Below are 24048 nucleotides of genomic sequence, written 5' to 3'. Positions count from 1 at the left end.
TCAGGCTGGGTCAGGGCAGGCAGCAAGTAGCAGTGTCTGGGTCTAGGCTGGGTCAGGGCAGGCGGCAAGTAGCAGTGTCTGGGTTCAGGCTGGGTCAGGGCAAAGCAGGTCAGAAGGCCCGTAGGCCACACACACACACACAGAAGGCCCGTAGGCCACACACCGTAAGCAGAGCAGGCAGGTCAGAAGGCCCGTATGCCACACACACACAGAAGGCCCGTAGGCCACACACCGTAAGCAGAGCAGGCAGGTCAGAAGGCCCGTAGGCCACACATACACAGAAGGCCCGTAGGCCATACACCGTAAGCAGAGCAGGCAGGTCAGAAGGCCCGTAGGCCAGGTAAGAAAAGCGAGGAAGAAGGCCCTGAAGGCCACGCAAGGCAAGGCAAGGAAAAGCCCGAAGGCCGCGCAGGGCAAGGCAAGGAAAGGCCCGAAGGCCGCGCAAGGCAAGGAAAGGCCCGAAGGCCACGCAGGGCAAGGCAAGGAAAGGCCCGAAGGCCGCGCAAGGCAAGGAAAGGCCTGAAGGCCGAGCAAGGCTAGAGCAGGGAGCCCAGGTGAGCTCGATGCCGAAGCACCGAGGGAACTGTCAGGCAGGGTTATAAGGGCCAACCCAGAACATAGAGTGGACAGGGGAGATGGCCTGGGCCTGTCAGGAGAGCCAGCACTAGAGGGACCCCTGGTGGTGAGGCGGTTGCACTGCAGCCAAAACTGTAACAAAATTGCCATGCTGGGTCAGATCAAAGGTCCATCAAGCCCAGCATCCTGATTCCAACAGTGGTCAATCCAGGTCAAAGGTACCCGGCAGGATTCCTAAATTATATAAGGACATAAGAAATTGCCATACTGTGTCAGACCAAGGGTCCATCAAGCCCAGCATCCTGATTCCAACAGTGGCCAATCCAGGTCACAGGTACCCGGCAGGATTCCTAAATTACATAAGAACATAAGAAATTGCCATGCTGGGTCAGATCAAAGGTCCATCAAGCCCAGCATCCTGATTCCAACAGTGGCCAATCCAGGTTACAGGTCCCCGGCCGGATTCCTAAATTACATAAGAACATAAGAAATTGCCATGCTGGGTCAGATCAAGGATCCATCAAGCCCAGCATCCTGATTCCAACAGTGGCCAATCCAGGTCACAGGTACCCGGCAGGATTCCTAAATTACATAAGAACATAAGAAATTGCCATGCTGGGTCAGATCAAAGGTCCATCAAGCCCAGCATCCTGATTCCAACAGTGGCCAATCCAGGTCACAGGTACCCGGCAGGATTCCTAAATTACATAAGAACATAAGAAATTGCCATGCTGGGTCAGATCAAAGGTCCATCAAGCCCAGCATCCTGATTCCAACAGTGGCCAATCCAGGTCACAGGTACCCGGCAGGATTCCTAAATTACATAAGAACATAAGAAATTGCCATACTGGGTCAGACCAAGTGTCCATCAAGCCCAGCATCCTGATTCCAACAGTGGCCAATCCAGGTCACAGGTACCCGGCAGGATTCCTAAATTACATAAGAACATAAGAAATTGCCATGCTGGGTCAGACCAAGGGTCCATCAAGCCCAGCATCCTGATTCCAACAGTGGCCAATCCAGGTCACAGGTACCCGGCAGGATTCCTAAATTACATAAGAACATAAGAAATTGCCATGCTGGGTCAGATCAAGGGTCCATCAAGCCCAGCATCCTGATTCCAACAGTGACCAATCCAGGTCACAGGTACCCGGCAGGATTCCTAAATTACATAAGAACATAAGAAATTGCCATGCTGGGTCAGATCAAAGGTCCATCAAGCCCAGGATCCTGATTCCAACAGTGGCCAATCCAGGTCACAGGTACCTGGCAGGATTCCTAAATTACATAAGAACATAAGAAATTGCCATGCTGGGTCAGACCAAGGGTCCATCAAGCCCAGCATCCTGATTCCAACAGTGGCCAATCCAGGTCACAGGTACCTGGCAGGATTCCTAAATTACATAAGAACATAAGAAATTGCCATGCAGGGTCAGACCAAGGGTCCATCAAGCCCAGCATCCTGATTCCAACAGTGGCCAATCCAGGTCACAGGTACCCGGCAGGATTCCTAAATTACATAAGAACATAAGAAATTGCCATGCTGGGTCAGACCAAGGGTTCATCAAGCCCAGCATCCTGATTCCAACAGTGGCCAATCCAGGTCACAGGTACCCGGCAGGATTCCTAAATTACATAAGAACATAAGAAATTGCCATGCTGGGTCAGACCAAGGGTTCATCAAGCCCAGCATCCTGATTCCAACAGTGGCCAATCCAGGTCACAGGTACCCAGCAGGATTCCTAAATTACATAAGAACATAAGAAATTGCCATGCTGGGTCAGATCAAAGGTCCATCAAGCCCAGCATCCTGATTCCAACAGTGGCCAATCCAGGTCACAGGTACCCGGCAGGATTCCTAAATTACATAAGAACATAAGAAATTGCCATGCTGGGTCAGATCAAGGGTCCATCAAGCCCAGGATCCTGATTCCAACAGTGGCCAATCCAGGTCACAGGTACCTGGCAAGTACCCAAAAACTTAGGGGTGGATTTTCCAAGGGTTGCGTGCGTAAAATCTAACCCTGCCTCCCCCTGCATAAGTTCCAGGGCTTGAAAAATGGGTGTTGTGGGGGCGGGGCTGTGGGTGGGGCAAGTTACAATTTTTCAATAAATGTCGGGGGGGGGGGGGGGGGGGGGGTTAGATAGGGGAAGGGAGAGGAAAGTGTTGTGAGGGCCAGGCCCACATCCAGCACACATTAGTAATTCCCTAGGAGCTGCGAGCGCCTCCTTCTGGTTGGCAGCACAGCAGTGCATGTGAATATGTGATGCGTAGTGCAAGCGATAGCTGTGCCTCCCGCCACTGTACTTTTGAAGGTTATTTCTTCATGTAAAATCTGTTATAAATGCATAATGTGTGTGTGTGTGTGTGTGTGTGTGTGCATCTCTAGAGGGTGTGTGCATTTGTGCAAGGCTGTAAGGTTTGCCTAGGATACCTAATACCCTTCCCTTCAGCATGGGTTGCGGGGGGGTCTCCCGGTGCTCTTCGTCCACGGCAGGGTGTGGGTGGTGCGGTGGCAGCGTGCCAGATCTCCCTGGGCGGCGTGATGGAGCCTGAGAGTCGCGTTGACGCCAGGTGAACTCCCGCTGCTGCTGCTGCTGCTGCCGCCGCGGGCTCCTGACGAGCTGTGGGTTTGGACCCCGTGGCAGCAGAGGAGATGACGTTCCCTGCCCGCTGGCTGTCGGGGTGAGGAAGGGGCGGCTGGGGAAGGGGCGGCTGGGGATTAACTGAACCCCTTCAAGTCCCTGAAGAAACCTCACTGAACAGGTTCCTTAAACACGAGGTCCTGGGAGAGGTCAAATCGTTCCTGATGTTCTGCCCTGGTGCATTCCTTGATCTCCTCCTGTGATTAACTGACCGTATCCTCCTCCTCTATCAATCTTCCTCTGGTTTCTCCTCCCCTTATGGTATCAGCCTGGTAATTCCACCATTATGGAGGGGGAGGGACTGCCTGGGTGTATATTATGGAGGGGGAGGGACTGCCTGGGTGTATATTATGGAGGGGGAGGGACTGGCTGGGTGTATATTATGGAGGGGGAGGGACTGCCTGGGTGTATTTACAGCACAGGCTCTGTCTGCTGAGGGAGCCTGCTGACCTGTACAAAGGAGAACGAGAGAGAGCACCTGGCCTGGACCATGGAGGGGACCAGCAGCTTTCTGTTCATTGCTCTGGCACTTTCCTGCTTCTCAGGTACAGTCACCCCTGGGAGGGGTCATCTCTCTGACAATCTCAGGGACATTAAGATAGTTCTTCTTAGAAAGAGCTTTCTGTGCAGAGAAGGGTCAGTATTTTGCACAAACCTTGCAGGAAGGAGCCTCGCTCATAAGCCAGGGTGTGCTAGGAATGATCTCAGTCTCTCGTAGTCACTGCTAATGCCCTTCTGTGCAGAGGAGCCTCCTTCTGGAGTGCAGGAGGTGTTATATGCACAGGTAACGCGCCTGGATGTGCCTGGAAGATTTGTATACTCCATCCGGGGATTATGTCTGAATCTTCCTGCCACATTATTTTACTGTCTGATTACATCATTTGGGGTTTGAGGACCTTCTCTCTCACCAAGGAAGAGTTGCTAGGTATGGACACTTCTGTAGCGCTGCTGTTTTTTGTGTTTTTCTCTCTTACTACAATGGCTGTGTGGTAGCTGAGAGAGGATACGGCTTGTGAAACAGGCAGAAGGATAGAAGGAGGCAGACACTGGGCTGGTTCACACATATAAAGTTTTAATGACCCGTGTCGGGCCGATACAGTACAGTGCGCTCCGAAAGAGCACACTGTTAAAACCCTTGATTGGACACGCATTTTCGACGTGCTAGCATTATTCAGTAAGGGGCCGAAAACGCGCGTCCAACCCCTCCGAACCTAATAGCGCCCGCAACATGCAAATGCACGTTGATGGCCCTATCAGGTATTCCCGCGCGATTCAGAAAGGAAAATGTGCAGCCAAGCCTCACATTTTGCTTACAGAAATTAGCGCCTATTTATTAATGTATTATTTATTTAAATTCTTTTAATATACCAATGCTCAAGACCAAGTCTTATCGGACTGGTTTACAGTATAACTAGGGGGGAAAAAAACAATTAACAATGATATAGAAGGCAAAGTTACAAAAAACAGGGAGCATAAACATGGGCATTAGAAGAGAAGAAGAAGATCAGACGAGTACAATTGGAGAGCCATGTAACAAAATAGTCAGCGAACAAACTGATTGCATATAGAGAATCTGAATTTTTGACGGGTAGAATTGTCCTAAGCAGTTTCTAGCATAAAATTCTGTGGGTGACGGATCAGATGAGGTGAACGGGGGGGCAGGGGAAGGGCAGGGACCGGTGCGGAGGGACGGGGGAGAAGGGAATGGGTGGGAAGGTAAAAAGGTGAGTCAGTACTGGTTGGTCGAATGTTCCTTCAGCTGTAAGCTTGAGCGAACAGCCAGGTTTTCAGTTTCTTTCTGAAGGTGAGATGACATTAGCGCCTACCCAAAGGTAGGCGCTAATTTTTTCGGACACCGGGAAAGTGTACAGAAAAGCAGTAAAAGTTGCTTTTCTGTGCACCCTCCGACTTAATATCATGGCGATATTAAGTCGGAGGTCCCGAAAGTTACCAAAAGTAAAAAAAAAAAAAAAAAAAAATTTGAAGTCGGCCCGTGGCTGTCAGCGGGCTCGAGAACCGACGCCGGCAAAATTGAGTGTCAGCTGTCAAACCTGCTGACAGCCGCCGCTCCGGTCCAAAAGATGCAGTCCAATGACATCAAGCTGCAACTGAAGAGCAGGCCAATGCAGATGTTCCAGGCCAAGTGGATAAATCAGCAGATATGAAGAAATCCTTCAACTCACCGGTCCACTGCAAGGCACTTCTCTTTATGCAGCCAAGAGACACCATCTGGTAACATCAAGCTGCAACTTGGGAGAAGGCCAACACAGGTGGTCCAAGACAGGCAGGAAAATCAACAGGTATGAGGAGTTCCTTAAACCCCACTCACCATGTTGCATCTTATAGCTGAAGGGTTGTACAGCTAGGATCCACCTCATCACCTTTGCATTGGACTCATTGTTTCTATTTATCCATAGCAGTGGTAAATGATACATCATGAGAGAGAACTACCATCACATTAAGAAAGGTGGAAAGAAGGCAAAACGATTACCGGCATGGTTAAAAGGGGAGGTGAAAGAAGCTATTTTAGCCAAAAGATCTTCATTCAAAAATTGGAAGAAGGATCCAACAGAAGAAAATAGGATAAAGCATAAATGTTGGCAAGTTAAATGTAAGACATTGATAAGACAGGCTAGAGAGAATTTGAAAAGAAGTTGGCCATAGAGGCAAAAACTCACAGTAAAAACTTTTTTAAATATATCCGAAGCAGAAAGCCTGTGAGGGAGTCAGTTGGACCGTTAGATGATCGAGGGGTTAAAGGGGCACTTAGAGAAGATAAGGCCATCGCGGAAAGATTAAATGATTTCTTTTCTTCGGTGTTTACTGAAGAGGATGTTGGGGAGGTACCAGTACTGGAGAAGGTTTTCATGGGTAATGATTCAGATGTACTGAACCAAATCACGGTGAATCTAGAAGATGTGGTAGGTCCAGGTGATTTACTACTGAAGAGAAGCCTCTGCCATTAGCAATGGTAACATGGAACAGACTTAGTTTTTAGTTACTTGCCAGGTTCTTATAGAAACATAGAAATGACGGCAGAAGAAGACCAAACGGCCCATCCAGTCTGCCCAGCATGTTTTGCACTTTATTTTTTCATACTTATCTGTTTCTCTTGGTTCTTAGTAACCTTTTGGTTCTATTTCCCTTCCACCCCCACCATTAGGGGTAGATTTAAAAAAGCATTTACTCGAGCAAAACTGGTTTTTGCTCGAGTAAATACACTTTACTCAAGTAAGTGGGCTTTTCAAAATTGCTACAATATATGCCATTGAATTGTCCATAGGATTTACTCAAGTAAGTGCACTTTACTCGAGTAAATAGCTTTTGAAAATTGCTACGATAGTATGTCACATTTACATGCGTAACTCCTTTGAAAATGACCCCCTTAATGTAGAGAGCAGTGTTGGAGCTGCATCTAAGTGAAATATCTAGCTTAATTAGTTAGGGGTAGTAACTGCCACAATAAGCAAGCTACACCCATGCTTATTTGTTTACCCAGACTATGTAATTCAATCCTTGTTGGTTGTCTGTATATAGACCCACTTTTTTTCATTCCCCCTGCCGTTGAAGCAGAGAGCTATGCTGGATATGCGTGAAGTATCAGACTTTTCCCCTGCCGTTGAAGCAGAGAGCTATGCTGGATATGCTTGAAGTGTCAGACTTTCTCCCCTGCGGTTGAAGCAGAGAGCTATGCTGGATATGCTTGAAGTATCAGACTTTCTCCCCTGCCGTTGAAGCAGAGAGCTATGCTGGATATGCGTGAAGTATCAGTTTTACTTCTCCTCTGCCGTTGAAGCAGAGAGCTATGCTGGATATGCGTGAAGTATCAGTTTTACTTCTCCTCTGCCGTTGAAGCAGAGAGCTATGCTGGATATGCGTGAAGTATCAGTTTTTCTTCTCCTCTGCCGTTGAAGCAGAGAGCTATGCTGGATATGCATTGAAAGTGAAGTATCAGGCTTATTTGGTTTGGGGTAGTAACTGCCATAAAAAGCAAGCTACTCCCTGCTTTTTTGTGAATGCAAATCTTTTTTTTCCCCACATTCATTTCCGTCCTATAAACTTTATGGATCCACAGTGTTTATCCCACACCCCTTTGAAGTCTTTCACATTTCTGGTCTTCACCACTTCCTCCGGAAGGGCATTCCAGGCAACCACCACCCTCTCCGTGAAGAAATACTTACTGACATTGGTTCTGAGTCTTCCTCCCTGGAGCTTCAAATCATGACCCTGGTTCTGCTGATTTATTTCCAACTGAAAAGGTTTGTCGTTGTCTTTGGATCATTAAAACCTTTCAAGTATCTGAAAGTCTGTGTCATATCACCTCTGCTCCTCCTTTCCTCCAGGGTGTACATATTTAGATTCTTCAATCTCTCCTCATAAGTCATTCGATGAAGACCATTCACTCTTTTCGTCGCCCTTCTCTGGACCGTCTCCATCTTGTCTCTGTCTCTTTGGAGATACGGTGGATTGGATATACGGTGGATTGGCCACTGTTGGAAACAGGATGCTGGGCTTGATGGACCCTTGGTCTGACCCAGTATGGCATTTTCTTATGTTTTTATGATGGGAGGAAGTGTGGCGCTTTATGTCCGGGATGGCATAGAGTCCAACAGGATAAACATCCTGCATGAGACTAAAAACAAAATTGAATCTTTATGGGTAGAAATCCCTTGTGTGTTGGGGAAGACTATAGTGACAGGAGTATACTACAGTCCACCTGGTCAAGATGGTGAGATGGATAGTGAAATGCTAAGAGAAATTAGGGAACATACATTCATTGTTTAAAGAGTTTTCCTAACTTAGCTTAAAATTATATATGTATGAAAGAAATGATTGTTGTTCTCTATAATAATAATAATAATAATAATAATAAAAAATAAAAAACAGTTACGGTGTGGCAGCGATAGGTCCAGGCTGGGAGAGAGTGAGAGTTATTTCTCTAGGAAACATACATTCATTGTTTAAAGAGTTTTCCTAACTTAGCTTAAAATTATATATGTATGAAAGAAATGATTGTTGTTCTCTATAATAATAATAATAATAATAATAATAATAAAAAATAAAAAACAGTTACAGTGAGGCAGCGATAGGTCCAGGCTGGGAGAGAGTGAGTGTTATTTCTTTAGAAACATACTTTCATTGCTTAAAGAGTTTTCCTAACTTAGCTTAAAATTATATATGTATGAAAGAAATGATTGTTGTTCTCTATAATAATAATAATAATAATAATAATAAATAAAAACAGTTACAGTGTGGCAGTAAATTGTCTGGGCTGGGAGAGAGTGAGTGTTATTTCTTTAGGGTAACATACTTTCATTGCTTAAAGAGTTTTCCTAACTTAGCTTAAAATTATATATGTATGAAAGAAATGATTGTTGTTCTCCATAATAATAATAATAATAATATTAATAAATAAAAACTGTTACAGTGTGGCAGTGATGGGTCCATGCTGGGAGAGAGTGAGTGTTATTTCTTCAGGGTAACATACTTTCATTGCTTAAAGAGTTTTCCTAACCTAGCTTAAAATTATATATGTATGAAAGAAATGATTGTTGTTGTCAATAATAATAATAATAATAAATAAAAAACAGTTACAGTGTGGCAGTGAAGGGTCTGAGCTGGGAGAAAGTGAGTGTAATTTCGTTAGGGAAACATATTTTCATTGCTTAAATAGTTTTCCTAACTTAGCTTAAAATTATATATGTATGAAAGAAATGATTGTTGTTCTCTATAATAATAATAATAATAATAATAATAATAATAAATAAATAAATAAAAACAGTTACAGTGTGGCAGTGATGGGTCTGGGCTGGGTCAGAGAGAGTGTTATTTCTTTATGGAAACATACTTTCATTGCTTAAAGAGTTTTCCTAACTTAGCTTAACATTATATATGTATGAAAGAAATGATTGTTGTTCTCTATTATAATAATAATAAATAAATAAAAAACAGTTACAGTGTGGCAGTATAGGGTCTGAGCTGGGAGAGAGTGAGTGTTATTTCTTTAGGGAAACATACTTTCATTGCTTAAAGAGTTTTCCTAACTTAGCTTAAAATTATATATGTATGAAAGAAATGATTGCTGTTCTCTATAATAATAATAATAATAATAATAATAATAAATAAAAACAGTTACAGTGTGGCAGTGAAGGGTCCGTGTTGGGAGAGAGTGAGTGTTATTTCTTTAGGGAAACATACTTTCATTGCTTAAAGAGTTTTCCTAACTTAGCTTAAAATTATATATGTATGAAAGAAATGATTGCTGTTCTCTATAATAATAATAATAATAATAATAATAATAATAATAATAATAATAATAAATAAAAACAGTTACAGTGTGGCAGTGAAGGGTCCGTGTTGGGAGAGAGTGAGTGTTATTTCTTTAGGGAAATATACTTTCATTGCTTAAAGAGTTTTCCTAACTTAGCTTAAAATTATATATGTATGAACAAAATGATTGTTCTCTATAATAATAATAATAATAATAATAATAATAATAATAATAAATAAAAACAGTTACAGTGTGGCAGTGACGGGTCCGGGCTGGGAGAAAGTGAGTGTTATTTCTTTAGGGAAACATACTTTCATTGCTTAAAGAGTTTTCCTAACTTAGCTTAAAATTATATATGTATGAAAGAAATGATTGTTGTTCTCTATAATAATAATAATAATAATAATAATAAATAAAAAAACAGTTACAGTATGGCAGTGACGGGTCCGGGCTGGGAGAAAGTGAGTGTTATTTCTTTAGGGAAACATACTTTCATTGCTTAAAGAGTTTTCCTAACTTAGCTTAAAATGATATATGTATGAAAGAAATGATTGTTGTTCTCTATAATAATAATAATAATAATATTAATAAATAAAAAACAGTTACAGTTTGGCAGCGAGTTGTCCGGTCTGGGAGAGAGAGAAATCATACTTTCATTGCTAAAAGAGTTTTCCCTAAGTTATCTTAAAATTATATGGGGCTGATTTTCAAAGCCCTACGCGCACAAATCCAGATGTTTTATGAGTGTAGGGGGGTTTATGCGCACCGGTCCTATTTTATAAAGGGCCAGTGACCTGTGTAAAGCCCCGGGACGCATCCAAGTCTCGGGATTTTACAAAAGTGGCGGGGAGGGGGTGGGGCAGGGGTGGGGTGAGGCGGGGAGGGGAGGGGCCAGAGGCCTCCAGCACAGTGGAATTCTTCCGATGCGTCGGAGGATGGCGTGACGGCGGGTTGCCGGCGCACGCAACCTGCGCCTGCCTCCAGGCAGGCTCAAAACGTTTGATAAACATTTTGGGAGAGGTTAGAGTAGTGGGAGAGGTTAGAGTAGGGCTGGGGGGGGGGAAAGCTTAGGGGAAGAGGTGAGAAGGTTAGGTTAGGGGGGAGGGAACGGGGGAAGCCTGCGGGCATTGGCCGATTTTATCATTGGTTAGTAGGAAAGAAAAGGACGCCGAAGACATCCCTGATTGGCGGCCATGGCAAGAAAGATGTTTTTTGGTTTTCAAGGTGAAGATAAGTGGGTCATGCATTAACGTAATCCCAGGGCTGGGAGAAACCGAACACATGGGTGAATTACCTTGAAGTACCTTAAGGGGGTGGTAATCCGAGGGACAGATACTTATCACACGGTTTTATTTATATAAATATTCTGGTGATTAGAAGATAAAAATTTTCCTTCTGTAAAAAAAAAAACTTTTTTTTTTCTTTTTAACTGCCTAACCTGCCTAATGTTTCCACTGAATCCTGGACCCCCGTCTCAACCTGGGGCCACCAGTAAATTAAAAAAAAAAAAGTGCCCCTGCACCTTCACGGTGATGACCCTCCCTTCCAGCCCCCAAGGGACGCTCACAATACCCCGACCCTGCCCCCCATTAGTCATGACCCCCCCTTTCCCAGCACAATACAAGTCAAAGAGAGTGTCCTGGCCCCACCTGCCCACACCCACCACTCCCCTCCCCACCCCCCGGCGGGAATCCACCCCGACCCTCTCCCCCTCCCTCCACCTGCACCCCGAGGACCCACAAATGGATCCCACGTCTGGGTCTGGTGCCCCTTCGCACCCGGCCCGGTCAGCACCAGCCATAGGACTGGGGGAAGGTCTGGGGATCGGACCCGGGCCACGTGGCTCCCGGTGGGGGATGAGGAGGAGGAGGAGGAGGATCAGTTTATGTTGCTGGACAGATGTAACTGTGTGGCATTTGTTAAATTCTTGTCCATTTCATTCTTTCCTAGGTGTTCTTCCAAAAGAGAGTCCTGGATACAAGGTGAACGCAGGATATACTATCTAGAGATCGGTTCCGATTCCGGTTCCGATTCACACGTGGGGGTTTTTTCCATCGGGCCCAATCGCGGTTTTGTTTTATCAGCTGCGCCCGAGCCGATAAACAAAAAAACCAACCCCGACCCTTAAAACTAACCCCTTAGCTTCCCCCACCCTCCCGAGCCCCCAAAAACTTTTTACAGGTACCTGGTGGTCCAGTGGGGGTCCCGGGAGCAATCTCCCACTCCCGGGCCGTCGGCTGCCACTAATCAAAATGGCGCCGATGGACCTTTGCCCTTATCATGTGACAGTGTATCCGTGCCATTGGCCGGCCCCAGTCACATGGTAGGAGCACTGGATGGCTGGCGCCATTTTTAAATATGGCGCCGGCTGTCCATGGCGCCGGCCATAATGGACAGGGGCCGGCCAATGGCACGGATACCCTGTCACATGATAAGGGCAAAGGGCCATCGACGCCATTTTGATTAGTGGCAGCCGATGGCCCGGAGCGGGAGATTGCACCTGGGAGCGGGAGATCGCACCCGGGACCCCCACTGGACCACCAGGTACCTGTAAAAAGTTTTTAGGGGGGTCGGGAGAGTGGGGGAAGCTAAGGGGTTAGTTTTAAAGGGTCGTGGTGGGTTTAGGGGTTATTTTTGTGTGCCGTTTTTCACGCCCTCCCCCAAAACAATAAGAGAACCCCCACGATCAATACTGTGGGGTATTCCTATTGTTTTGGGAGAGCCCCCGATTTCTGACGATTTTGAAAATATCGACGATATTTTCAATCGTCCGAAGCCCGATTCACATCCCTAATACTATTCACTTTCCAGATTTCCTACTCAGCAATCACCTCCGTCTTAACAGGACAGATCAGAACATGGGTCATGCTGTATAATATGGGGGTTAGCAGGATTCTGGGGCTCTCTGTATAATCTGGAGGTTATCAGGAACCTGGGACTCTCTGTATAATCTGGGGGTTAGCAGGATTCTGGGGCTCTCTGTATAATCTGGGGGTTACCAGATCCTGGGATTCTCTGTATAATCTGGGGATTAGCAGGATCCTGAGATTCTCTGTATAATCTGGGGGTTAGCAGGTTCCTGGAACTCTATGTATAATCTGGGAGATAGCAGGATCCTGGGACTCTCTGTATAATCTGGGGATTAGCAGGATCCTGAGATTCTCTGTATAATCTGGGGGTTATCAGGATCCTGTGACTATCTGTATAATCTGGGAGTTATCAGGATCCTGTGACTCTTTGTATAATCTGGGAGTTATCAGGATCCTGTGACTCTCTGTATAATCTGGGGGTTAGCAGGATCCTGGAATTCTCTCTATAATCTGGGGTTAGCATGATCCTGGGACTCTCTGTACAATCTGGGGGTTAGCAGGATCCTGGGACTCTCTGTATAATCTGGTGTTAGCAGGATCCTGGGACTCTCTGTACAATCTGGGGGTTAGCAGGATCCTGGGACACTCTGTATAATCTAGGAGTTATCACGATCCTGGGACTCTGTATAATCTGGGGTTAGCAGGATCCTGGGACTCTCTGTACAATCTGGGGGTTAGCAGGATCCTGGGACACTCTGTATAATCTGGGAGTTATCACGATCCTGGGACTCTCTGTATAATCTGGGGGTTAGCAGGATCCTGGAAGTCTCTGTACAATCTGGGGATTAGCAGGATCCTGGGACACTCTGTATAATCTGGGAGTTATCACGATCCTGGGACTCTCTGTATAATCTGGGGGTTACCAGATCCTGGGATTCTCTGTACAATCTGGGGGTTAGCAGGTTCCTGGAACTCTATGTATAATCTGGTAGATAGCAGGATCCTGGGACTCTCTGTATAATCTGGGGGTTACCAGATCCTGGGATTCTCTGTATAATCTGGGGATTAGCAGGATCCTGAGATTCTCTGTATAATCTGGGGGTTAGCAGGTTCCTGGAACTCTATGTATAATCTGGGAGATAGCAGGATCCTGGGACTCTCTGTATAATCTGGGGATTAGCAGGATCCTGAGATTCTCTGTATAATCTGGGGGTTATCAGGATCCTGTGACTATCTGTATAATCTGGGAGTTATCAGGATCCTGTGACTCTCTGTATAATCTGGGGGTTAGCAGGATCCTGGAATTCTCTCTATAATCTGGGGTTAGCAGGATCCTGGGACTCTCTGTACAATCTGGGGGTTAGCAGGATCCTGGGACTCTCTGTATAATCTGGAGTTAGCAGGATCCTGGGATTCTCTGTACAATCTGGGGGTTAGCAGGATCCTGGGACACTCTGTACAATCTAGGAGTTATCACGATCCTGGGACACTCTGTATAATCTGGGGTTAGCAGGATCCTGTGACTCTCTGTATAATCTGGGGGTTAGCAGGATCCTGGGACTCTCTGTATAATCTGGGGGTTAGCAGGATCCTGGGACTCTCTGTATAATCTGGGGTTAGCAGGATCCTGTGACTCTCTGTATAATCTGGGGGTTAGCAGGATCCTGGGACTCTCTGTATAATCTGGGGGTTAGCAGGATCCTGGGACTCTCTGTACAATCTGGGGGTTAGCAGGATCCTGGGACACTCTGTATAATCTGGGAGTTATCACGATCCTGGGACTCTCTGTATAATCTGGGGGTTAGCAGGATCTTGGGAGTCTCTGTACAATCTGGGGATTAGCAGGATCCTGAGACGCTCTGTATAATCGAGGAGTTAGCAGGATCCTGGGGCTCTCTATATAATCTGGGAGTTAGCAGCATCCTGACTGTCTCTCTGTAATCTGGGGATCAGTGGGATCTTGAGATTCTGTATAATATGGAGGTTACAGATTCCAAGGCCTTTTTCTATAATGTGGGCGTTAGCAGGTTCCTGGGACTCTGTGTATAATCTGGGGGTTAGCAGGTTCCCGGGGCCCTCTGAATAATCTGGGGATCTGAACCACTCCCCCATCATCCTCTAACCCTCACAGACTGCAGCACACACTCCCATCCTCTAATACCCACAGACAGCAGCACAGGCTCCAATCCTCTGATACCCACAGACAGCGGCACACACTCCCATCCTCTGATACTCACAGACAGCAGCACACACTCCCATCCTCTGATACCCACAGACAGCAGCACACGCTCCCATCCTCTGATACCCACAGACAGCAGCACACGCTCCCATCCTCTGATACCCACAGACAGCAGCACACGCTCCCATCCTCTGATACCCACAGACAGCAGCACACACACCCATCCTCTGGTACCCACAGACAGCAGCACACACTCCCATCCTCTGATACTCACAGACAGCAGCACACGCTCCCATCCTCTGATACACACAGACAGCAGCACACACACCCATCCTCTGGTACCCACAGACAGCAGCACACGCTCCCATCCTCTGATACCCACAGACAGCAGCACACACTCCCATCCTCTGATACTCACAGACAGCAGCACACGCTCCCATCCTCTGATACCCACAGACAGCAGCACACACTCCCATCCTCTGATACCCACAGACAGCAGCACACACTCCCATCCTCTGATACCCACAGACAGCAGCACCGACTCCCATCCTCTGATACTCACAGACAGCAGCACACACTCCCATCCTCTGATACCCACAGACAGCAGCACACACTCCCATCCTCTGATACCCACAGACAGCGGCACACGCTCCCATCCTCTGATACCCACAGACAGCAGCACACACTCCCATCCTCTGATACCCACAGACAGCAGCACACGCTCCCATCCTCTGATACCCACAGACAGCAGCACACGCTCCCATCCTCTGATACCCACAGACAGCAGCACACACTCCCATCCTCTGATAACCACAGACAGCAGCACACGCTCCCATCCTCTGATACCCACAGACAGCAGCACACGCTCCCATCCTCTGATACCCACAGACAGCAGCACACGCTCCCATCCTCTGATACCCACAGACAGCAGCACACACTCCCATCCTCTGATACCCACAGACAGCGGCACACACTCCCATCCTCTGATACTCACAGACAGCGGCACACACTCCCATCGTCTGATACACACAGACAGCGGCACACACTCCCAGCCTCTAATACCCACAGACAGCAGCACACACTCCCATCCTCTAATACCCACAGACAGCAGCACCACATCCCAACATCCTCTGACTCCCTCCGACATCACCACCACTCCCCAACATCCTCTGACTCCCTCAGACATCATCACCACATCACAACCTTTTCTGACCCCCTCAGACATCATCACCACATCACAACCTCCTCTGACCCCCTCCGACATCACCACCTCTCCTCCAACATCCTCTGACCCCCTCAGACATCACCACCACTCCCCAACATCCTCTGACCCCCTCAGACATCACCACCACTCCCCCAACATCCTCTGACCACCTCAGACATCACCACCACTCCCCAACATCCTCTGACCCCCTCAGACATCACCACCACTCCCCCAACATCCTCTGACCCCCTCAGACATCACCACCACTCCCCAACATCCTCTGACCCCCTCAGACATCACCACCACTCCCCCAACATCCTCTGACCCCTCAGACATCACCACCACTCCCCCAACATCCTCTGACCCCTTCAGACATCACCACCACTCCCCCAATATCCTCTGACCCCTCAGACATCACCACCACTCCCCCACATCCTCTGACTCCCTCAGACATCAGCACCACTCCCCAACATCCTCTGACCCACTCAGACATCAGCACCACTCCCCAACACCCTCTGACCCCCTCAGTACCATGCCTCCAACATCCTCTGACTCCCTCAGACATCAGCACCTCTCCCCAACATCCTCTGACCCCCTCAGACATCACCACCACTCCCCCAACATCCTCTGACCCCCTCAGACATCACCACCACTCCCCCACATCCTCTGACTCCCTCAGACATCAGCACCACTCCCCAAGATCGTGATTCTCGACAGACATCACCATCAGTCCCCCAATATCCTCTGACCCCACTGACAGGACAACACCCCTCATACCTTGTGATCTGTGGGAGGTCCCTGTGAGAGATGAGATTTGATTTCTCTGTTATCTAATTACAGCCTAAATGTCCAGCCTCAGATGTGAAGAAACTGGCGACAGCATGTAGAGGAGAGACAATAAACCAGTCTGTGGCACTAATGGCGTCACCTACAGAAATATCTGCGAGTTGTGCAAAGCACAAATGTAAGTACAATGTGTATCTGCACCTACCATTCCCTCACCTCACCTAAACCAGCCCCTGTGAAAGCCTCAGCTGAGTGTGTCCATAAGTGCACGCAATGTGGACGGACACACGGATGAGTTTTATCTACAGCGAGTAGGATGATATTCATACTTCTCATGAGCACGAGGTCACTTTGAGAATTGTCCCCAGAAAAGTCAATCCTCACCTTCTCTGCCCAAGGTCAGGAAGATTAATCCCTCGCCAGGGTGACTGCCGTCACTTCACTGCTTTCATAGTGACAGTCCTTGGCCACGGGTCCTCGTTTCCCAAAGATGAAACCAGCAGAGGATCTTGATGGCTTTGCTGTAAGAATGGAGGCAGAGCGGTCCTGCACCGAAGACCCTCACTGGGGTCCTGTGCTCTCTCACCTCTGTGAAAGGAAGCCTGTGTGGGGTTCTCTCTCTGCAGCCTCCGCTCATCCTCTGGCCTCCAATGTGCCTGATGGAAGGTAAGAAGGACTTGTGTGATTCTTCCAGCACTTTCTCCAGGGTGAGCCCTGCACGTCCACACACCCAGTTTCACATAGATCTGTCCGAGCCATCCAGGAACTCTTCTGGGAGGATCTGTCTGGCTTCCTTGAGGCATGTCTTTGCCTCTCACTGCATCCATTTCCACCCAGCATCACTTAGCCGATGAAAGAGGCTAGGTAGGGTTTTACCGGACTGCAGGATATTCTTTGTAACTGCTGCCATTAGGTCTCTTTCGTTGAAACCTCTCTTTCCAGGATTGGCAGTTTTGACCAAGGAATAGTTAGTTCTCCCATTGGGATTGCCCTTTTGAAAGGCATCTTGACTCTTGCCAGGGTGTGCATTTGTTATGTGTACTCAGTCCAACTGGTTTCTGGCCACTCCATCAGAAGAGGAGATGAAGGCTGTGCCTCTGTCATTATGGTTTCCATTGCTTGTTGTTGCACCCGTCGGTTGAAGGCGGCTGGGACCTTTGTTGCTTACCTCCTTTCTTCCTACAGTACCGAGTCTATGGCCATCTTCCTACAGTACCGAGTCTATGGCCATCTCCGCTTCCATACGCAGACCTCCATGGCATGCCCAGGATGGCGTGGGCGCTCCCGGCAGCCATCTTGCATCTGGGGTAACCTAGGGCACGCGTGCGCCTTCCCCCTTCTTGTTCGCATCATGGCGGGAACCTCAGGGGAATCCCCACTGCATGACGTCATCCTCTTACTATACTTAATCTCAGCTGACCATCTAATCTACAAGTTAGCAAGGATTCATGTCCTGCTCAATTCCGCCATTCTGGGACTTGTCTCGCTGTTCCTGTCTTGGTGATCTCAGTACCCGCTCCTCGGGGGCCTTGTTACACCCAGGGCTATCCAGTCCTCAGAGAGCCATCCTACCTGTCTTGCCTTCCTTTTAGTGAGCTTCATCACTGTTCATCGGACGATTCTCCAAAGCTGAGTGAGTACTGTACCTATTTATTTATTTATTTATTTATTTAAATTCTTTTGATATACTGATGCTCAAGACCAAGTCTTATTGTACCGGTTTACAATGAACTCGGGGTAAACCAATTAACACTGAAAGCGAAAGTTACATTACAACAGGGAAAGTCAAACAGGGCTGTTAGAAAAAAGGATAGATTAACGATTTCTAACTGAAGAGCCGTGGCAGTAAGCACGGAGTGGTTGTTTACATGGTAAAAATAAAATACAATTTACACTTTATAATTTACACATGGAGAAGTTATGTACGATTTACACAGAGGGGTCGATTGGACAAGTTATATAAGAGCATAGTTGGCAGAAAACAGTTCCTTTGTGAGGTGGCAAGAGGTCGCAACGGTGGGGTGTTGGTCCATGTAAGTTACCATAATTATTTATTCAGGGAAATGCTTGGGCGAACAGCCATGTTTTTAATTTTTTTCTGAATGTGATATGGCAATGTTCCTTGCGGAGATCTGGCAGGAGAGAATTCCAGTGATGCGGACCAGCAGTTGATAGCGCACGTTTTTCAATGGCGTTATGTATAGCGGTTTTGTTCGGGGGAACCTGGAGGGAGTCTCTGTATGCAGATCTGGTAGGTCTTGCTGAGGAGTGAGGTTTGAGGGGTATGGAGAGTTGGAGAGAGGATTGCTGATATATGGTTTTGTGAATGATGGTCAGTGTCTTGAAGAGAATTCTGTAGCGGATGGGTAACCAGTGAAGTATTTTTAGAATCGGTGTGATGTGGTCCATACGGCGAGAGTTTGTGAGGATCCTGGCTGCGGCGTTTTGCAGCATCTGAAGAGGTTTGGTGGAAGAAGCCGGAAGACCAAGTAGAAGCGCATTACAATAGTTAATCTTTGAAAATAGAATGGCTTGAAGTACGGAGTGGTAGTCATGGAAGTGAAGGAGTGGTCTTAACTGTTTTAGGACCTGAAGTTTGTAGAAGCCTTCTTTTGTGGTGTTGTTGATAAATTTTTTAAGGTTCATTCTGGAGTCTACGATGGCTCCGAGGTCTCTCACTTGATTTACTAAAGGTGTATTTGTAGAGTTGGCTAGAGGGTTATTATCATTGGGGGAGATGACCAGCAGTTCAGTCTTGGACGTATTGAGAACAAGGCTGAGGCTTGTGAGAAGAAGATTGATAGCGTGTAGACAGCTATTCCAATGGTTTAGGGTGTCGGAGATGGGATCCTTGATGGGGATTAGGATCTGCACGTCGTCCGCATAAATGAAATAGGTGAGGTTAAGGTTATTGAGTAGTGGGCATAGGGGGAGAAGATATATGTTGAATAGGGTCGGCGAGAGCGAGGAACCCTGGGGAACTCCTTGCTTGGCGGCTATAGGGGAGACTCTTTGTTGATTATTTTCACTTTGTAATACCTGTCACTTAGAAAGGATTTTAACCAGAGGAGTGCAGAACCTGATATGCTTATATCCATCAGATGGTTGATGAGGATTGTGTGGTTAACTGTGTCGAACGCTGCCGAGATGTCAAGCAGAGCTAGCAAGTAAGATTGACCTTTGTTGAGGCCCAACAGGATATTGTCCATTAATGAGAGTAGGAGAGATTCTGTACTTCTGCGTTTCCTGAATCCGAATTGTGATGGGTATAGAATGTCGTGGGAATCGAGGTAGTCTGTAAGCCGCGTATTGACCAGTTTTTCCATTAGCTTGGCTATGAAAGGTAGGTTAGCAATGGGGCGGAAATTTACGGGGTTGGATGGGTCCAAGTTGGGTTTTTTTAGTAGTGGTTTCAGAGAGGCTGTTTTTAAAGCTTCCGGGACAGTTCCTTGAGAGAGGGAACAATTTATGATGTTGGCCAGATGTTTGGCAATGGTGTTTGGAATTGTGAGAAGGAATTTGGTCGGCAGTTGGTCTATTGGGTGTGAAGAGGGCTTCATTTTCTTTATAATAGATTCAATTTCCAAGGATGATGTAGGATCGAAAGATTCTAATGACCGTTTGTGTGCCGATGGGTCGTGGTTTTGGTCAAGTGGTGGCTGGGTGTTTGGAATAGGGTTGGAAGATGTCAGAGGATTAAGTACATTTTTTATTTTGTTGTCAAAGAAATTTGCCAGTTCAAAGGATTTGTTTTGTGCCTCTTCTTCCGGGATGATTGGAGGAATAGGGGTGGTGAGTGCTGCAACATATGAGAATAGAGTTTTGGGGTCATAAAGGAAGCCGTGAATTATTTTGGCATAGAAATCCCTTTTGGTACGATGAATGGTGGCCCTATATTAGCTCATTGCGGTTTTGTAGGAAGCCAGTGTGGAGGTGGTGGGATCCTTCCGCCAGTTTTGTTCTTTATGTTGGAGGTCCTGTTTGAGTTTTCTTAATTCTGATGAGAACCAAGGTTTTTTGTTGGTATGGGCAGGATTGATGTCTTTGGATGTTAAAGGGCATATTTTATCGGCTGCAGTACGGGTGATGGTTAGCCAAGAGTTCATGGCGGTGTCCGCATTTGTGAGGTCGAGGCTAGTTAGGTCCTCGGTGAGAATATTGCTGAGGGCTTCCGTGGAGCATGGTTTTCTAAATTGGATCGATGCTTTAGGGATGTTTGTGGTCGGTTTTTTCTTTATGGATAGTTCAGTTTCTATCATCGAAAGATTTATTTATTTATTTATTTATTTATTTTTGGTTTTTTATATACCGATCTTCTTACATTGTATGCAAATCAAATTGGTTTACAGAGAACAAATTTAAACTTGCTTGGTAGCATTACATAAAACAGAGGAACTATTAAATAACAAATAAAAATAAGAGAACATATAAGAGCAATAAATACCATGGAATTTGAAGATATTCCTAACTTATACAGATGCCTGGCAAGAGGCTGATGAAGTAACCTTAAATAGTTAAACGTACATGTGGATGAATCGAAGTAAATTGTGCTAGGTGCAGGGACGATAGGCAAAGGGAGGACAAGGGGGAAGGAGGGAGGAAGAGGGATAAACAGGGTGTCTAGAAAAGAAGGAGGGTTTAATGGGGAGGGAAAGGGGGTGGAGTTTATTGGGGAGGGAAAGTTTAAAGCTTTAAGAGGGTGAAGTTTAATGGGGGGGGAGGGGGTGGAGTTAATGATCTGACCATGGGATGGGGGTACAAGAAGGAAAAGAAGTGGGCGAGATCGGATCATTTGTGAATATTAAGTCTAGCGTGTGTCCTGCTTTGTGCGTGGGTTTGTTGATAATTTGTTTGAAACCCATGGCCTGGAAGGAAGAGAGGAGGGCTTCGTAGTTGGCGGAGGGAGATGGGGAGTCAACATGAATGTTGAAATCTCCTAGCAGGATCGCTGGTGAGTTGGTATTGATGTGTTTTGCTATAAGTTCTATGAGAGGAGATGGGTCGGAGTCTAGGAGCCCAGGTGGGGCGTAGATGAGGCAGATTTGGAGCTGGGTAGATTTGAAAAGTCCAATTTCAAGTTTGGTCGAAGTTTTAATTGCATGCTGGGCTAGTCTTAGTTCTTTTTTTGCTGCTAGTAGTAGACCTCCCCCTCTTTTTTTTGTTCTGGGGATAGAGAAAAAGTCGTATAGTTGCGTTGGTAGTTGGTTGCTTAGGGGTGTATCCGTGTTTTTCAACCAGGTCTCAGTTATAGCACACAGGTCCGGTTGAGTGTCCAGAAGGTAGTCATTGAGCAAGTGTGATTTTTTTGAAAGTGATTGGGAGTTGAGGAGGGTTAGTGTGATTAAAAATAGGCCTAGGAATTGGGTTAGAGGGGAAATCATGATGGGGATCAGAGATCTCTTAGACCGTTGTAGATTGAAAAAGGGAGAATTAACTCTGTTGAAGGATGAGTGTGAGATAATAGGGATGGGGAAGGTTTGTATCATGTTGATTGTTGTATGAATTGGGAAGATAGTTAAAGCTAGGGGGAAAGAGGATAGTATATTGGAGGCTAGACGAACTGAATGGTTGCTGTGCGAGAAATAGGTACTGGGAGGTTGGTTGGAGGATATAGTGGAGGCGGTGAAAGGCTGGAATGCCTGTGATATGACGTTGTGCAGGCTGGTTTAGGCTTCCATCACACGGTTTGTTCGGTGGCTGAGTGATGTCTCTGAAAGGCTGAGAGGGAGCCGGAGGAGGCGGTGGAATGAGTTTTCTCTCTTTTCCCTTCACTCAGAGGCTGCACGAAGGGGAGCACAAAGGGGCTTGCCCCTTTGACGCGCTCCTTCGGTGCGCGACGCCGGCGAAGGAGCCATGTGGATTTCGTGTGGATTCTCTCCTTCACCTGGTGGATTCTCGGATTACCCCGCTCTGCGGGCCACTACCGGATCCATACTGTCTTGTGCAACCATTACCATTGACGTCTGGCCTACCCCGCACTGCGGACCATTAACGGAAATCGCCAGCACAAGGCTTCATCAGTAAAAGGTACTCCCCGGGTTACCCCATGCCTCAGGCCACTATCGGATCTGCATTATCTTGTGCAACCACCAGCTTCAGCTCTCCAGCCTACCCACACTGCAGACCACTACCGGAGACCATCAGCACAAGTCTCATCTAGAGGAAGTATCTCCCTGATTACCCCGCTCTGCGGACCTCTACCAGAGAAGCCTGCTTGCAGGCTATTTACATGGACTGAGTTTATTAACCCACTCCTCGGGTTATTCTTGCTGTATAATAAAGCTACTAGCTCTGTTGTCAATCACTGCTGAGATCCCGCCTGTCGTGGTGAGTCCTCACAGGGCTCCTCCCTGTGGGTGGAGTCATCTCTTCCATGACCCAAGGGCCCACTGCCTAACTTTACACACAGAACATAACAGATTGCTAACTCCATGGAACCGGCTCAGCTCTCAGCCTTACAGGCCATTCCTGCCTGGTCCAGTGGATTATAGAGCAACAGAGAACTCTTGATACCTTGGCTACTGCCTTTAACCAGCTGAATTCCAGACTGAGTGACTCTACTACTTCTAACCAGAATGCTTCACCCCCGGTGGTTACTGGGCGAACTACAGTTCCTCTGCCAGCCCCTACTCACTTCTCAGGAGGCTCCCTGTTGTGTAGGTGCTTTCTAAATCAGTGCTGTATGCACTTCTCCTTACAAACAGCGTACTTCCCTATTGCCGCTTCCAAAACAACATATAGTTTGTCCTTCTTGGATGGGAAAGCCCTGGCCTGGGCTTCACCTCTTTGGGAATGCAATGATCCAGTCCTTGATGACTTACCTGGGTTTTTGACTCTCTTCAAGTTGGTATTTGATGACCCCGCTCGCCAGTCCATTGCCGGTTCTGCACTCCTAAACCTCCAACAAGGGACCAAGCCACTCCCGGACTACGTGATTGAATTCAAGACACTGTCTTCCGAGTTCCTATGGGATTCAGGTTGCCTAAGTGCTATATTTCTATGAGGACTCAACACCCGCATAAAAGATGAACTTGTTGCACTTTAAGCTCACTTATGGACCTTGATGGGCGTATTGATTGCTGTATACGAGAACGCTCTGTTGATGTTAAACCTCTTAAGAAGCATGTTTCCAGAGGAATCCGTTCTCGTCCCCTACCATCAGCTTCAGTCCAGTCTTTACCTAACCCAGAAGAGGAAGATGAACCAATGCAACTAGGCCATAGTCACTTGACTGCCAAGGAGAGGCGTTACCTCAAAAAGATGGGCCTCTGCATGTATTGCGGGAAGACCGGCCATGCAGTTCAAACCTGCCCCATCTGTCCGGGAAACATGCAGACCTAGGATCTGCCGGAGGACTTTTCCTAGGTCTGACTACTCCTTCTCCTCCACTGACTCTCCCTGTCTCCATCATCTCTGGGCCTCTCAAATTTGCCACTCAACTACTGGTCGACTGGTCAGTGGGAATTTTATTCTGAAGAAATTGGTAGAACACCTACGGCTTCCCACTGAGCCAGTACCCACGCCGCTGCTCCTCTCTTCCATTCACGATGAACCTTTGCCAGGAGAGGTTTCACTC

General features: G+C 47.0%; 1 long non-coding RNA gene across 1 annotated transcript; it reads left to right on the top strand.

Moving 5' to 3' along the window:
• The first annotated feature begins 3681 nt into the window (after window positions 1–3681).
• Window positions 3682–16580, top strand: LOC115086009. The gene is made up of 3 exons (XR_003855005.1): window positions 3682–3767; window positions 11444–11475; window positions 16527–16580. It is a non-coding gene; the product is annotated as an uncharacterized LOC115086009 (long non-coding RNA).
• The last annotated feature ends 7468 nt before the right edge of the window (window positions 16581–24048 follow it).

The sequence above is a fragment of the Rhinatrema bivittatum genome, chromosome 2, assembly GCF_901001135.1.
Source record: "Rhinatrema bivittatum chromosome 2, aRhiBiv1.1, whole genome shotgun sequence".
NCBI lineage: Eukaryota > Metazoa > Chordata > Amphibia > Gymnophiona > Rhinatrematidae > Rhinatrema > Rhinatrema bivittatum.
The sequence above is the reverse complement of the archived record's forward strand: the minus strand, read 5'-3'. Positions and strand labels throughout refer to the sequence as shown.